Genomic DNA, 14,736 nt, shown 5'->3' with positions numbered 1-14,736 from the left:
GGATATTTAAATATGTATGATAGCAGATGGATTGGATATTTAAATATGTGTGATAGCAGATGGATTGAAATATAACATTGAGAAAATTTGATTAATAACAAGGATTCCAGAAATAAAGTGTGAAAAAATGAAAAGAAGGAAGTTATAAAAAAGAAAGGAAGGAAGTTACCAAAGAAATAACACAGGCAGGGACTTCCCTGGTGGTCCAGTGGGTAAGACTCTGTGCTCCCAGTGCAGGGGGCCGGGTTCCATCCCTGATCGGAAAACTAGATCCCGCATGCATGCCGCAACTAAGAGTTTGCATGCTGCAACTAAGAAGTCCACATGCTGGAACTGAAAGATCCTGCATGCCACAACTAAGACCCGGTACAGCCAAAATAAACTACATACATACATACATACATACATACATAGATAAGAAGTAACACAGGCAGATGTCCCAACTGTGAAAATTTGAGTTTCCAGATTAAAATAGTCTACTAAATATCCAGCACAATAGAGAATAAGTTAATAATAATAACAATAATAATAATGGCTAATGTTCACAGAGGGCTTTTGTGCCCAGCACTGTTCTAAACATTTTGAAGTATTACTATTGGATTGGCCAAAAAGTTCGTTCAGGTGTTTCCGTAACATCTTACAGAACATTTTACAGCCAACAGAGGCATAGAAAAGTTGAGTACCTCCCAGAGGTAGAGAGCTAATCAAGTGACAGATCTAGCAGTCTGGCTCTAGAGTCTGTGCTCCTAGTCACCACACACTTTTGCCTCTCCAGGAAAAAAAAAAAATCTTGTGAAAGCGCAGTTATTCTGAAATTTTAAAACCCGAAGTCTCCCAATGGGATAAGATAGGTCACACACCAAGGACTGGGAACAAGAATGCCATCAGAATTCTCAAGAGCACTACTGAACACCAGTTAGCAATGGAGCAATCCTTCCAGATTTCTAAGGAAAAATAATTTCCAACCTAGAATACTATACCAGGCTCTCCATCAAGGATGAGAGTAGAATAAAAGCATGTCAATCGTGTCAGGCTGCACACATTCACTTCCTGTGCACTCTTTCTCCAGAAGCTACTGGAGAACTAAATCAAGAAGGAGTAGAGGGGCTTCCCTGGTGGCGCAGTGGTTGAGAGTCCGCCTGCCGATGCAGGGGACGTGGGTTCGTGCCCCGGTCTGGGAGGATCCCACATGCCGCGGAGCGGCTGGGCCCGTGAGCCGTGGCCGCTGAGCCTGCGTATCCGGAGCCTGTGCTCCGCAACGGGAGAGACCACAGCGGTGAGAGGCCCGCATACCGCAAAAAAAAAAAAAAAAAAGGAGTAGAATGAGGTGTCCAGGAAAGGAGTTGCACCGAGGAGAGAGCAGAGGGAAATCCTGGAGGATGATAAAAGAGGTCCCAGGGTGACAGCTGTGCTGCAGGCCTAGAAAGCTCCCCACAGGACTGGAGCAAGAGGACTTGGGTCTCTGGAAGGAATAATGAGAGGAAGAAGAGGAGGAAGAGGGAGAAACTGAGAGATCAGCTGTAGTATTTGATTATATTGAGAAAAGTTTTCTAGTTCTGGCAGCATATTTAGGAATGAATTCATTTTCAGTACATGAAACACTAAGCAGATGCAATAATGAGGCCATTTCAGACTCAGAGAAAATAGTTGTACAATAAATGAGGGGTAATCATAGTATAATTTATGCCTCAGTGTTGAGTCATATTTATCTAATTATACCAATGAAAGCATCAAACATTTCATTAGAGCTCTCAATATATTCAGTGAATGGAGGAAGGGGACATGGATCCTTTCCTCTTCTCCTTCTTAATCTTCATATCATGGATCCCACTTTCTGGAATTATCCAAGAAATATTGTCTATTTTTTACCTTTTCATACCAGAATGTAAGTTCATAAGTATGGGGACTTTGTCTTATCCACTGGTATATCCCCAGTTATTTCCAGGAAGGGGCAAGGCAGGTATAATTGTGATAAATCCCCTTTTTTCGATAAAAAATCAACAGGCAATGTCCAATATTGAAAAATCTTGAAATAATAGTATGAGCATATCATATCAAATAATACCAGTAGAAACCACTAAGATAGTTGAAAGATTTCCTGTGGGGAGCAGAGATTGGGAACGCAAAGGGATAAAGCAGGAGAGAGCTGTATTCTATTATACGCCTTGTAATGTTTTCTGACTCTTAAATTATTAAATTTATTACCTTGATAAATAATAAACTCCAAAAAGAGAAAAAAATAAATACTGTAAAATTATGCATGGCAAAGTGAAGTTTCATATTTGAAACATCTTACAGTAGTGTTTTATTTATTTTTTTTTATTCATTTTTCTTTTTGCGGTACACGGGCCTCTCACTGTTGTGGCCTCTCCCGTTGCGGAGTACAGGCTTCGGACGCGCAGGCTCAGCGGCCATGGCTCACGGGCCCAGCCACTCCGCGGCATGTGGGATCTTCCCGGACCGGGGCACGAACCCGTGTCCCCTGCATTGGCAGGCGGACTCTCAACCACTGCGCCACCAGGGAAGCCCTGGGTAATTTATTTTACTTCACTGTTGCTTCTAACAGAGATTGAGAACTGCTACATTCAATTCCCAAACCTGAATTTGATACCCAAACTTGATTAGGTATCAGAATCACCTAAGAAGCTTCCTAAAAATGCATCCCTTCCAGCTCCAAACTCTGATTATGACTAAGTGGCACTCAGACCACAGCTGTTGACTTTTCTCATTCAGTGAATTTGATTTGACAAATTACAGAGGCAAAGATCTTGCAGTGCGTGATCCACTTAGAGAAAATGTTCGGTTTGGACTTATGTACAAGGAACTGATAAACTAGCAGGGAGAGTGTAACTCTCATTTATCTCTACTCGAGTTCCCCTCCCCCACAAACATGCCTCTCTCTTTCTGTTGATACTTGGCTTAATTCCCGCTTGAATTGGAGATTGGGAAGTTGGAGCAAGTCAGCACCTACAAGCTGCTTCCAAGCCCCTGCGGGAGCCCAGAATAACCTCACAGTCATGCTTTATGCCAGGCTGGGCTTGCAAAAGATTGTGTTGCTCTTTCACCAGAAATACGTATTATATAATGGTAAATATTGTCACCATTTCCTCCATATACCACGTGTTATAATGTTCATATATATACTATATATATATATATAGTATATGTGTAGACTATTTCACTGTGAATGAATGTCTGAGTTACTGAATAGCAATATATGTTTAATCATCTTACATATAAACTCACGGAAGCCTCACGACAGCCTGTCTGAGAGGCTGGAAAAGCCTCATTTGGGCACATGAGCAACTGAAATGAAAACTGTCATAGTAGCCAAGCCAGGTCTTCTGTCACCTGGACCCGACACCAGCATTCCTTCTATTCTAGTATGTTCCACTGTCTCTTGTGGAGAGAGTGGAGACTTTTCTTCCTTCAAGAAAGTCAGATTTCAAGTTCTGAATGTGCAGTTTAGCTTCTGATGAATCGTTTCCTTTGCAGAAGAGAAGGTCTGGGGTGCTGGATATTCTAAGCAGTCAGGCCAATACCATTTATATAATAATTTTATATATTACTTAGGATTGTCTTTTTTCCACATGGAAATCACTGGCTGTGTTTAAAAGCTACACATTTTCTGCAAAACTGCTTAGCAGCACAACAGTGAAACCAATTTTTATTTTATCAAAATGGAGAAACATTTGACGTGCGAGGGTCCAAGGATTGTTTTTCCATGTTGGCGTAGTTGGTGCTTAATATCTGGTTCTTGAAAATAACGATGCCACTCGTATTAGCAGTCATGACACATGCACCTTACCCATCCTGTGTGCATCAGTCAGACACTGTTTGACCTTGCTGCGCTGAAGCACAAAGAGAGATCGTATGTGGAAAAGCCAAAAGGAGACTGGAATGGTTATACAGAAGGGTCTAATTGCAGGTATTTGAAGCATAAAATCCTTGTTTAGAATCTCTTCGCAGAGATAAGCTTGTCCTCTACCAGCTGTATTTTTTCCGTGCTCTTTTCTGCTTTTGTGGAAGTCAGCTCCTTTGTTACCCTTCCAAAGTGTTTAAATTAGACTGGAGTTATATTTTGAGAGACAATTACAAAAAACTCTAGAGCCCTACAAAAGGTTGCAAAAGACAAAAGAATTTTTTCTAATTAATCCTCTTGATTTTACTTCATTTTAGAATGTAAGATGGAGAAGAGAAAATCTGAACGGGAGTGGAGACTTTATTTTTAGCCCTTATTCTGCACACACATGATATAAACCCCTGGGCATATCACCTAACTTCCCAGAGCCTGTATCGCCTTGTGTGTGAAATGAAGGCATGAGACTAGACTGATATTCTGTCCCAGCCCAAGCATCCCATAATGCTGTGTCTCTACAGGTCTCAGGTTTAATCTTCTTTCTACACTGAACATATCTGAAATCTAAAATTCTATGTAGATCCTCTCCTGAGACATTATTTTGATGCCACTAACACTGGTTTTCAAATCGTGGTACTCAAACTTCCTTCTAACAGAATCATGTGGAATGCTTATTTAAAATGCAGAATCTGGGCTTCCCAGGTGGCGCAGTGGTTAAGAATCCGCCTGACAATGCAGGCAACATGGGTTTGAGCCCTGGTCCGGGAAGATCCCATATGCCGCGGAGCAACTAAGCCTGTGCGTCACAACTACTGAGCCTGAGCTCTAGAGCCCGCGAGCCACAACTACTGAGCCCACGCACCTAGAGCCCGTGCTCCATAATAAGAGAAGCCACCGCAATGAGAAGCCCATGCACCACAACAAACAGTAGTCCCTGCTCACCGCAACTAGAGAAAGCCCACGTGCAGCAACGAAGACCCAACACAGCCAAAAATAAATAAATAGATAAATTTATTTTTAAAAAATACATAAAATGCAGAATCTTGGGAATTCCCTCGCGGTCCAGTGGTTAGGACTCGGTGCTCTCACTGCCAGGGCCGGGGTTCAATCCCTGGTGGGGGAACTAAGGTCCTGCACGCCATGTGGCACAACCGAGGGGGAAAAAAAAAAAAGTATTATCTTGAGCCTTGACCCAAGCCTCTTAAATCAGAATCTTTAGGACGGGATCTAATGTACAGCAGGGTGGCCATAGTTAACAGTACTGTAAAATTCTCACCACACACGCACACACACAATGATAATACTGTGAGGTATCGGGCACGTTAACTTCCTGATTGCAGTAATCATTTTACAAGATATACATATATTAAATCATTACCTTGTACACATTGAACTTACACAGTGTTATATGGCAATTATATATCAGTGAAGCTGGGGGAAAATAATATTCCTAAAAAAAATTTGTAGAATGGGAGGAGGGATTCAGGAATGTGACCAGTGGCCTGCATGGGGATCCCTAATTCCTCTAAAGCTTGAGAACGACTGAGAAGCCAGCAGTAAACCGTAGAAGAGGGGAGGGAAGGGTGACAGTGGAAAGTGATCATCGCTACCTAGTTTTGGATGCGGAGGAAACAGGTATGGAGGGAAGAAGGGTGCAATCTGGGTGCTCCTGGAGAATACATCTCTCTGCTGACATTGTCACCCTGGTTTCGTGTTTGAACAGACTGAAGTCAAGCACTGACTATGAGAACTGTTGCATAGAAATGCCCCTCGGTCACAGCATCACTCGTTACAATGAGTCTCTAGCTTATGGGGTTTTTTTTTGTTTTTTGGTTTTTTTGCGGTACGCGGGCCTTTCACTGTTGTGGCCTCTCCCGCTGCGAAACACAGGCTCCAGACGCGCAGGCTCAGCGGCCATGGCTCACGGGCCCAGCCGCTCCGTGGCACGTGGGATCTTCCCAGACCGGGGCACGAACCCATGTCCCCTGCATCGGCAGGCGGACTCTCAACCACTGCGCCGCCAGGGAAGCCCTAGCTTATGTTTTTTGTAATATTCAAAACCAGGCAAGTAGGTCGGGGTTCTGTTTTAGGAACGAGGAAATGGCCTTCCTCAAGAAGCTGAGAGAAAAAAAGGTAAATGGTAACCATTTAGGATTTCTGAAGATTTTTTCAAGAGTGGAAATAAACCCTTTGGTGAATTAAAATATATTCTTTTCATGCTGGGGATTTTGCTCGAATTTTATTTATCCTGGTGTGGGAACTGTCATTCGGAGTGTTTAGGTGAGATCATTTGTGTGAATCCCTGGAAAACCCATGCTTGGTCAGCGTTAGCTCCTACCATGGGTTTGTCTCTGTAGGTTCTGTATTGCCTTTTTAGCACAAACACACAAAATAGAAAGAGAAGGGAAAATCTCATCAGTCAATGTCTCAACTTCAGACAAGTTTGAGATCAAGGCTCAGGGAATCCAATCATCTCTTGATAAACCAAACATCCCGTGTGAGAGGACCCTGACTTGCCCAGCATTGGGCGAAGTGCAAATCTCCACATCACTTGAGTGGAGAGTTGATCTGGTGAAGGAGCTGCTCTGGCTTAGAAGGATCTTTCAAAAACTACAGACAGTGCATGTCCCCAGCACAGGGTAGCACTGCCTGGGAAGGCCCAGCAACCTAAAAGGACCTAAATAATAATAGCAACATTCTGGTTTTGCATTGGTTGAAGAGTATGTTTCTAGACTTATGGTAAGCAGGCTCCTGGGGTGACCTCACTCCCACTCGAGCTCAAGCATCATCTTGGTGGAAAGGAGAATAGAAGTAAAGGGGAAAGGAGAACATAGATATGCTTTCCTTCCCCATGGCCTCCTAAACAAATGAACAACCCTCTTGCGGAGGCCTTCCCTGTCTATTCATCCTTTTCCACTTTATTTTTCTTCATAATATTGATGCTTATTTTGTTTCTTGTCCATATCCACTTCATTAGAATCTACACTCCATGAAGGATGGATTTCTGTCCACATGTTCACAGCTACTGCTCCACCTCCTAGAAGAGTTTCTGGTGCTTAGTAGGTGCTCACTAAATACTTGTGGAAAGAATGAATAGACCCCTATTAGATGATATCCTTCCCATATTCAGTGATATAGAATTAGTATATTTTATGCAGTTTTAGAATTGTGCCCCCCAAAATGACAATAAAGTATTTAGGGAGATGGACCAAGGTGGAATGTTTACCTGGCTGGTTATTTATGGCTTTCAGATTAGGTAACTTAGTCATTGAGAGCTTCAGCTCTGGAATCAAACTATCTTGGTTTGAATCCTGGCCCTGCTACTTACTAGCTGTGAAATCTCCAACAAGTTAATTAACTTCTCTGTGCCTCAGTTTCCTCCACTGTGAAATGGGGTAATAATAGGAAGGTAGCTCTAAGTATCAAATGTATCTAAAGTGTTTGAAATGTGGTCCTGCACACAGTAGACAAGAATAACACTTACTGTGGTTGCTTTCCTGTGAATCTCATGTTATCTCTTCCATAAGTGGTGCTTTCAATAGACCACAAACACACAGTTACACTCGTGTTCTTGAGTTAAATCTGGATGTCTTAAAATATGTAGCTGCATGACCTTTATGAGAATCAGAAGGTACAACTTATGTCCAAAGAACAAAAGGAGGGCCACTCTTTAAGCAGTGAAGCCAAGGTCACAACCACAACAACAATGAAATAAGAAGTATTATTTGTTTAATATTTTATCTTATTTTTAAAATTTTATTTTTGGCTGCATTGGGTCTTTGTTGCTGTGCATGGGCTTTCTATAGTTGCAGCGAGTGGAGGCTACTCTTCCTTGCGGTGTGCAGGCTTCTCGTTGCGGTGGCTTCTGTTGCGGAGCACAGGCCCTAGGTGTGCAGGCTTCAGTCTCTGTGGCACGTGGGCTCAGTAGTTGTGGCTCATGGGCTCTAGAGCGCAGGCTCAGTAGTTGTGGAACACGGGCTTAGTTGCTCCGTGGCATGTGTGACCTTCCCGGACCAGGGCTCAAACCCATGTCCCCTGCATTGGCAGGCAGATTCTTAACCGCTGCGCCACCAGGAAAGCCCTAATATTTTAAATCTATCTATCCACCCTTCTAACTATCCACCCATCCATCTATCTACCCATCTATCTCTTTGTCTGTCTATCTTACTGTAATTGTATGGTCCTATCTATTAAGAAGTTATTTGTTAATGGAAGTTTCTCATCTGAAACAGTAAGACACCAAGCACACTAACATAGCAATTACTTTGTGTCAGGTACCAGTCTAAGCACTTAGAATGTCAGTGTAAACACCCGTGCATTCACTTGCTACTTCAGAAATTCTATTTAAAAATTTCAAACTCAGAAACACACTTTCATGGATGGGTAATCTTAATTTTATTGTCCGTATTTGTTCTCAGTGACTCATATAAGCTTCCCGTGGCCATAGTCCCATAACTCCTGCCTTCTGGAGACCATCCCAATGGGCTGCAGTATTAATGAAATAATGGTATTCAAGGGTAACCCAACTGCTTCAGCCAAGATATCCTTAAACTCTCCAAACTTCCGAGGCTATTTCATTTTATATCATTTTACATCCAAAATGAAAGAAGTCCCGTCTCTACCCCCAACCTCGCTGAGGAGTTCAGTTCTCCTTAGGGTTCCTAGCTGCCTGCTTTTCCACACTTACTTCCTCCTAACATCCCTCTCAGTATGAACAAAGCTCCATTTTCTTTCAAGGGGTCCACCTTGGACCTCCTCTCTTCTTCATGCCCCCCGGAGCATTAGTTTCACAAAGCTGTTACTTGTAGCTGACTTGTATTGATCTTTTGAGGGAGGGAAGGTGTGGTAGGAGAAGAGAGGGTAAAGAGAACACAACAGCGGTCATTTCAACACAGAACACAAAAAAACCTTAAACAATTTCAGACATCACTCTTCCTGACACTTTTGGGCCATTTCCCACCATTGAGAATTTCTCACTGCCTGTCTCCTGTCAGACCTTGAGGTTCCTTCCTCTCTTCCATGACCCTGCTTGCTTTCCTTTCTCCCTGTTTCCCAGGCCCTTTACTCATGTATTCACTCCTCTCTTCAAGGTTTCCTGCTGAAATACAAATAAGCTCTCTCTCCGTCTCTCTCCCCCTCCCCCCAGGCAAATGACAAGGGGGCCTTCCTTAACCGAGATAAACATCTTACGATGTTTTCCTGAAAAGAACCATCTACCCCAGGATTGAATTATGACGTTACTCATGGGAGTTCCAGAAGTTCTGTGTAGAAGGGACTTTGTAGATTTAGTCTAATTGAAAGGGAATTGAGAAAATGTGTCTTGAAATTGTGCTTGCACAGCAAACAAACTGTTTTTAACTTAGTTGTGTATCAGTCAAAGTCCTGGCAGAAATCAAAATTCCACTCAAAGGGCTTGAAATGAAGAGAATTTAATTAAGGGACTGTTTCCAGAGGTGTGGATGGGTTAGAGAAACCAACAAGGAACCTTGTGGCCCCCGGGACAAGGACAGTAGGAAGCCATCGCCCCCCCAGGTCTGAAGGAGCGAGGGAGGGAAGAGGTGTCTCTGTGTTCCTGACAGTTAGAGCTGGGGAAGAGCCAGTAATGATGCCAAAACCAGCCTCTGTACCCCAACACTGAATTAAATCTCAGAGACAGAGTTTTGGGTGAAGTAGAAAAGAACAGCTTTATTGTTTTGCCAGGCAAAGGGGGCCACAGTAGGCTCATGCCCTCAACACGGTGTGTCCTGACCTGGAGGGGGTAGTGAGGAGTATTATAGTACTGGTTCACAGGGGGCGTGGTCAACTCGTGGACATTCTTCTGATTGGTTGGTGGTGAGGTAAGTGGGAGTCAGCATCGTCAACCTTCTGGTTCCAACCTGTCTGGGGTCTATGTGCTGGTGGGCAGCGTACTGTTAACTTCTCCCACCTGCTGGGGGTTTCAGTATCTGCAAAACAGCTCAAAGATATTGTTATGTGTTGATATATCCCTTGAGGGGGAACCAGGACCCTGTCCCAAGGCTGCACTATTGTTTCTTTTTTTTCTTTCTTTCTTTTTTTTTTTTTTTGCGGTACGCGGGCCTCTCACTGTTATGGCCTCTCCCGTTGCGGAGCACAGGCTCTAGACGCGCAGGCTCAGCGGCCATGGCTCACGGGCCCAGCCGCTCTGCGGCATGTGGGATCTTCCCGGACCGGGGCACGAACCCGCGTCCCCTGTATCGGCAGGCGGACGCTCAACCACTGCGCCATCAGGGAAGCCCTGCGTTATTGTTTCTTGACTGCTCCTCCCTTGTCTCCGCATCCCCTCCCTTCCCTGATTAGCAACTGTTTGAACCTGCCCATTGCAACTCAGGGAGGGTCAGGGAGGCTGAATGAAGCCTATTTCCTGTAATCAAGAAATGGGGGACACAGAAAGGCTTTTGTGCCCAGGAGCCCCACAGGGTCCTGCTCAGTTTCGGTAAGAGGTGTTTTCTCAGGGGTTACAGGCCCCAATGCTGGGAGGGAGGAGAGGAAGTCGTACCTTGATCTTGCCTTCCTCTTGCCCTCTGAGCTCCTGCAGACGCTTCCCAGGGGCTGAACCCAGCCAGAAGCTAGAGGGCAGGACTTCCCCTGGTGGTGCAGTGGTTGAGAATCCGCTTGCCAGTGCAGGGTACATGGGTTTGATCCCTGATCCGGGAAGATCCCACATACCACAGGGCAACTAAGCCCGTGCGCCACAACTACTGAACCTGCCCTCTGGAGCCCCCGAGCCACAACTACTGAGCCCGCGAGCCACAACTACTGAAGCCTGGGCGCCTAGAGCCCGTGCTCCACAGCAAGAGAAGCCACTGTGATGAGAAACGCGTGCACCGCAACAAAGAATAGCCCCCACTCACCTCAACTAAGCCCGCACACAGCAGAGAAGACCCAACGCAGCCAAAAATTAATTAATTAATTAATTATTTTAAAAAAAGAAGCTAGAGGACAAGGGAGCCCTGGCAAAGGAGTCTGCAGGATTCCTCACCTGTGGCCCAGAACAGATGGGGTGGTGTCGGTTGATGGAGAATCACCAAAATAGATTGTATATTTATTTGGGGTAACTTTGAAAACAGAAACTGCGAGGACGAAGGACAGCTTGACCACTGCTGGCCACTTCCTGGAAGGTAGAAGCAACTGCAGTCAGACTGTTTCACATTGAAATTGTCCCCTCCTAATACCCTGGGAGGCTGTTGTGGAGACAGAGGTTAGGCCTCTCCTCCTTCCCCATTCCTGGGGAAAGGTTTGAGTTCTGGGCAGAGCAAGGTGTAAGGGAAGTATCTGAGTGGTATTCACCTTGGTCTTGTTGCCAAGATTCCTACCTCCTTTGCACCACGGATTAGCTCGAAACACTCTCTGTTATAAGAAACAGTAAAGCAGTTTTCGAAGCATAAAACTAACCTGCAACAACCAATCCAGAAGTTGAGTCCAGCACTGGGAGAATTCAAACACAATTGAGGATGTACACTTTTCAACTCTAAATTCTTTTTTATTGCCTCTAAACTCAAGCTCTCAACCAACCATGACAAGAGTTTACATTCTTCTTTGAAATCAGTGAGGCAAAAACAGATTACCAAAAGCTGGAGAAAAGGATGCAGTGTTGATTCTTTCCTTGGTGCTGAATACTAATTTGAGGGGATGTCCTTGGTTCTTTTCAGAGAATGGAGGCTGCAGTATCAACCCCTAGGGACTTCCAGCCAGCTTGGCCCACTGCCCAGTGGTCCTTCATCTCGTTCTGTCTGCAGTTGCCGAGAGAGTGATGGAAGAATTTCTAGAAGAGGCTTCATTTCAATCCAACTCCCTAGCTGGGTCAGTGACCACCTTGACTCCTGGGCGCAATCATAGCGTGAGGGTATGGCTCTGACCTGCAAGTCCCCAGGGTATGCTATGATGTCAGAGAGCATGATGAAATGTCCAAGAGAATAGTGTCCTCTGTAAAGTTAACTTTGACGTGACCTGAGGAATAAGGGAAAGAAGTACCCTTGGACGTACATGTTGCCCGAGCCCCTCCTTCACATTTTTAGTGTCCAGGATAGCCTGTGGAAGAGGTCCTGAGCTGGGTGCTTTACATTATTCACCTCAAAATAAATATGAGAGATGCATGCTAAAATATCTCTATTTTACAGAGAAAACAGGTTTGAGGAAATCATTGGTTTGCTCAAAGACACACAACTTGTACGTGGTAGAGCTGACATCAAAACCCAGTTTCGTCTGTGTTCAAAGACTTTGCACCTAATAATCACACCACATGGATTGAGTACGTCAGGGAATTTGGAAGGAGAGTAGTGAGGTGGTATATCGTATGGATGGTTAAAGTTGTTTCCAGAGTTATGAATCTGTGATATTGTGATTTATAAGATATATATTTGGTCATTCAGATGACTGAAACGTATTTGTCATTATATTTGGTCTTCATCCACTGTTCATGGCTTACAGTTCTGGCAACCCTTGTCCTAAGTGTTGAAAGTGTTAAAGATGTCTTTTGTTGTGTAAATGAGGTGATTTGGGGAAGCACCTTGGATGGGGGCTGGTTGCCAGGAGAACCAACCACGTGATAAGACCATAGGGACTCTTAGTTCAACTTCCTGGAGGTTGAATCAGTTGCCAGTGGCCAGTGATTTAGTCAATCATGCCTATGTAATGAAGCCTCCATAAAAAAACCGAAAGGACAGGGTTCAGAGAGCTTCTGGGTTGGTGAACCAACACATGGATTTGCTGGGAGGGTGTCATCCTGGAGGGGCAAGGAAGCCCATGCCCTTTCCCCATACCTTGCCCTCTGTAGCTCTTCCATCTGGCTGTTCCTGAGTTATATCCTTTGATAATAAACCGGTAATCTAGTAAATAAAATATTTCTCTGATTTCTGTGAGCCACTCTAGCAAATTAATCGAACCCAAGCAGGGAGCCTTGGGAACCTCTGATCTATAGCTAGTCAGTCAGAAGCACAGGTATCAGCCTGAGCTTGTGACTGGTATCTGGAGTGAGTGTGTCTGTGTGTGTTGGTTGGAGGAGGTTGGGGGGATAGGGGGTGTCTGGTGGGACTGAACCCTTAACCTGTGGAATCTGATGCTATCGCCGGGTAAATAGACATCGGAATTGAGTTGAATTCTCAGACAGCCTGCTGGTATCTGAGAATTCCTTTTGGTATTGTGCAGGAAGCCCCTCACCCCCCAACACACATGTTGGAATTGGGTCCAGGATCCCCAAAAGAGAATCTATATACAAGGATAAATTTTATTATCCAGGACTCATGGCTAGAAGTGACAGAAACTCAATTCAATTTCTGGCTTACGTCAGGAAAATAAAAATTGACTTATTTCACCTATAAGTTCAAGGGTTAGTGGCTTCCTGCACAGAACCAAGTGCTTAAATGAAGTTTCCAGGAATCATTCTCTGCATTCATTCATTTCCTAATTTTTCTGTGTGTGTGTGTGTGTGTTGGTTTTAATTTGCACACTGGTTGTGCCTACATAATGGAGAAGATGAGTCCTGACAGCACCAGGTTTACATACTCCTGCATGCCCTCAAACTAAGTAAGTAAGCCTCTCTCCCTGACCATCCATATCAATTCTTGAAAGACTTCCTGGCGCAGCTTGGATCACATGCCCATCCTTGGACCAATCACAGTGTTTGAGGGGGAATGTAATGCTCTTATTGGCCAGCCTGAGTCATAGGTTCACTCCTAGTAGGACAGGTGAGGTCATATCATCAACAGCGCCAACTGTTCCCAAAAGAGACAGTTCCCAAAACAGAAGGAGGCTGGGCAGGCAAATAAAATGTAAGACAATAAAAATGGGCACACAAATTACTAACTTAACTAACTAACTAAACAGGGTAGTCTCTGTTTGTGGGAGGCTAAATGAGTGAGACAAGCATATGAGAAAAAGTTGCTAGCTACCCCATTAAGCAAGAGATACAATGTGTTAAAAAATAGCTCCCTTGAGCAGAGCATACTGCTTGAACAAAGACAGACAGACGTTTTCCTTATTATTAATGTGTAGAACTATACTACCAGAATAATGATAACTTCTATCCTTGAAGCCTTGTTTTTTTTTCCCCCCAGCAGGGAAATCAGGAATCTCCATAGCCGTTACTCTGAAACAAAAAATCAGTTTAAGCGTAAGAACGTTACGATTATTTTATAGGAAAAGAAAGAGAAATGTCTTTATCCGAAGTCAATGCCTGGTAGACTGAATATAGTCAATCTTTAATTCAGAAACTCTCCTGACAATAGCATCCCACGTCTACCTCTGGGCTCTCTCAAGCTCAACATCCCTCCAGAGCTGCTTATCCAGGAGACCATCTTTCTCTGACTGGTTGGTGCTCAGAGAGTCTTGGAGTGAGAACTAGAGGTTAGGAGATGAAGGAGACCAAGGGGTCCTTTCCCTTCTCTGTTCTCTGCCTCTCCTTCTTCCAATCACCTTGGAAGCTCAACTTTCAGACTACTCAACTAGCATCTCCTCTGTGCTTTCCTCCATTACAGAACTCTTCTTATTTTGTTGTCCAGTTTGTTGATATGTACATCTTTCCCCATTTTCTGCCAGCCTCCCATCATTGACAAGAGGATGAGGCTCATATTAATTCATTTTTGTACGTACGGCAGTTTTTATACTGCCTGGCATATAGTAGGTACTTAGTAAATGTTGGTTGGAGTGAATGAGAGCTTTACCATTATATGTAAGGTGGTGATTTTCTGGAGAGAATAAAATTCAGGGAAATTTTTTCAGAACTAAAAGAGCTATGGGTATTATAAATTTAATTATTGATAAATAGCCTAAATATATAATTATATATACTACATAGAATCTCATACTAGATTTTCTTATGGAAAAGTAGTAACAGTATCAAAGGTTTAAGGAAAGTAGTG

This window comes from Grampus griseus, assembly GCF_964374135.1.
Source record: "Grampus griseus genome assembly, chromosome: 13".
Taxonomy (NCBI): Eukaryota; Metazoa; Chordata; class Mammalia; order Artiodactyla; family Delphinidae; genus Grampus; species Grampus griseus.
The sequence above is the reverse complement of the archived record's forward strand: the minus strand, read 5'-3'. Positions refer to the sequence as shown.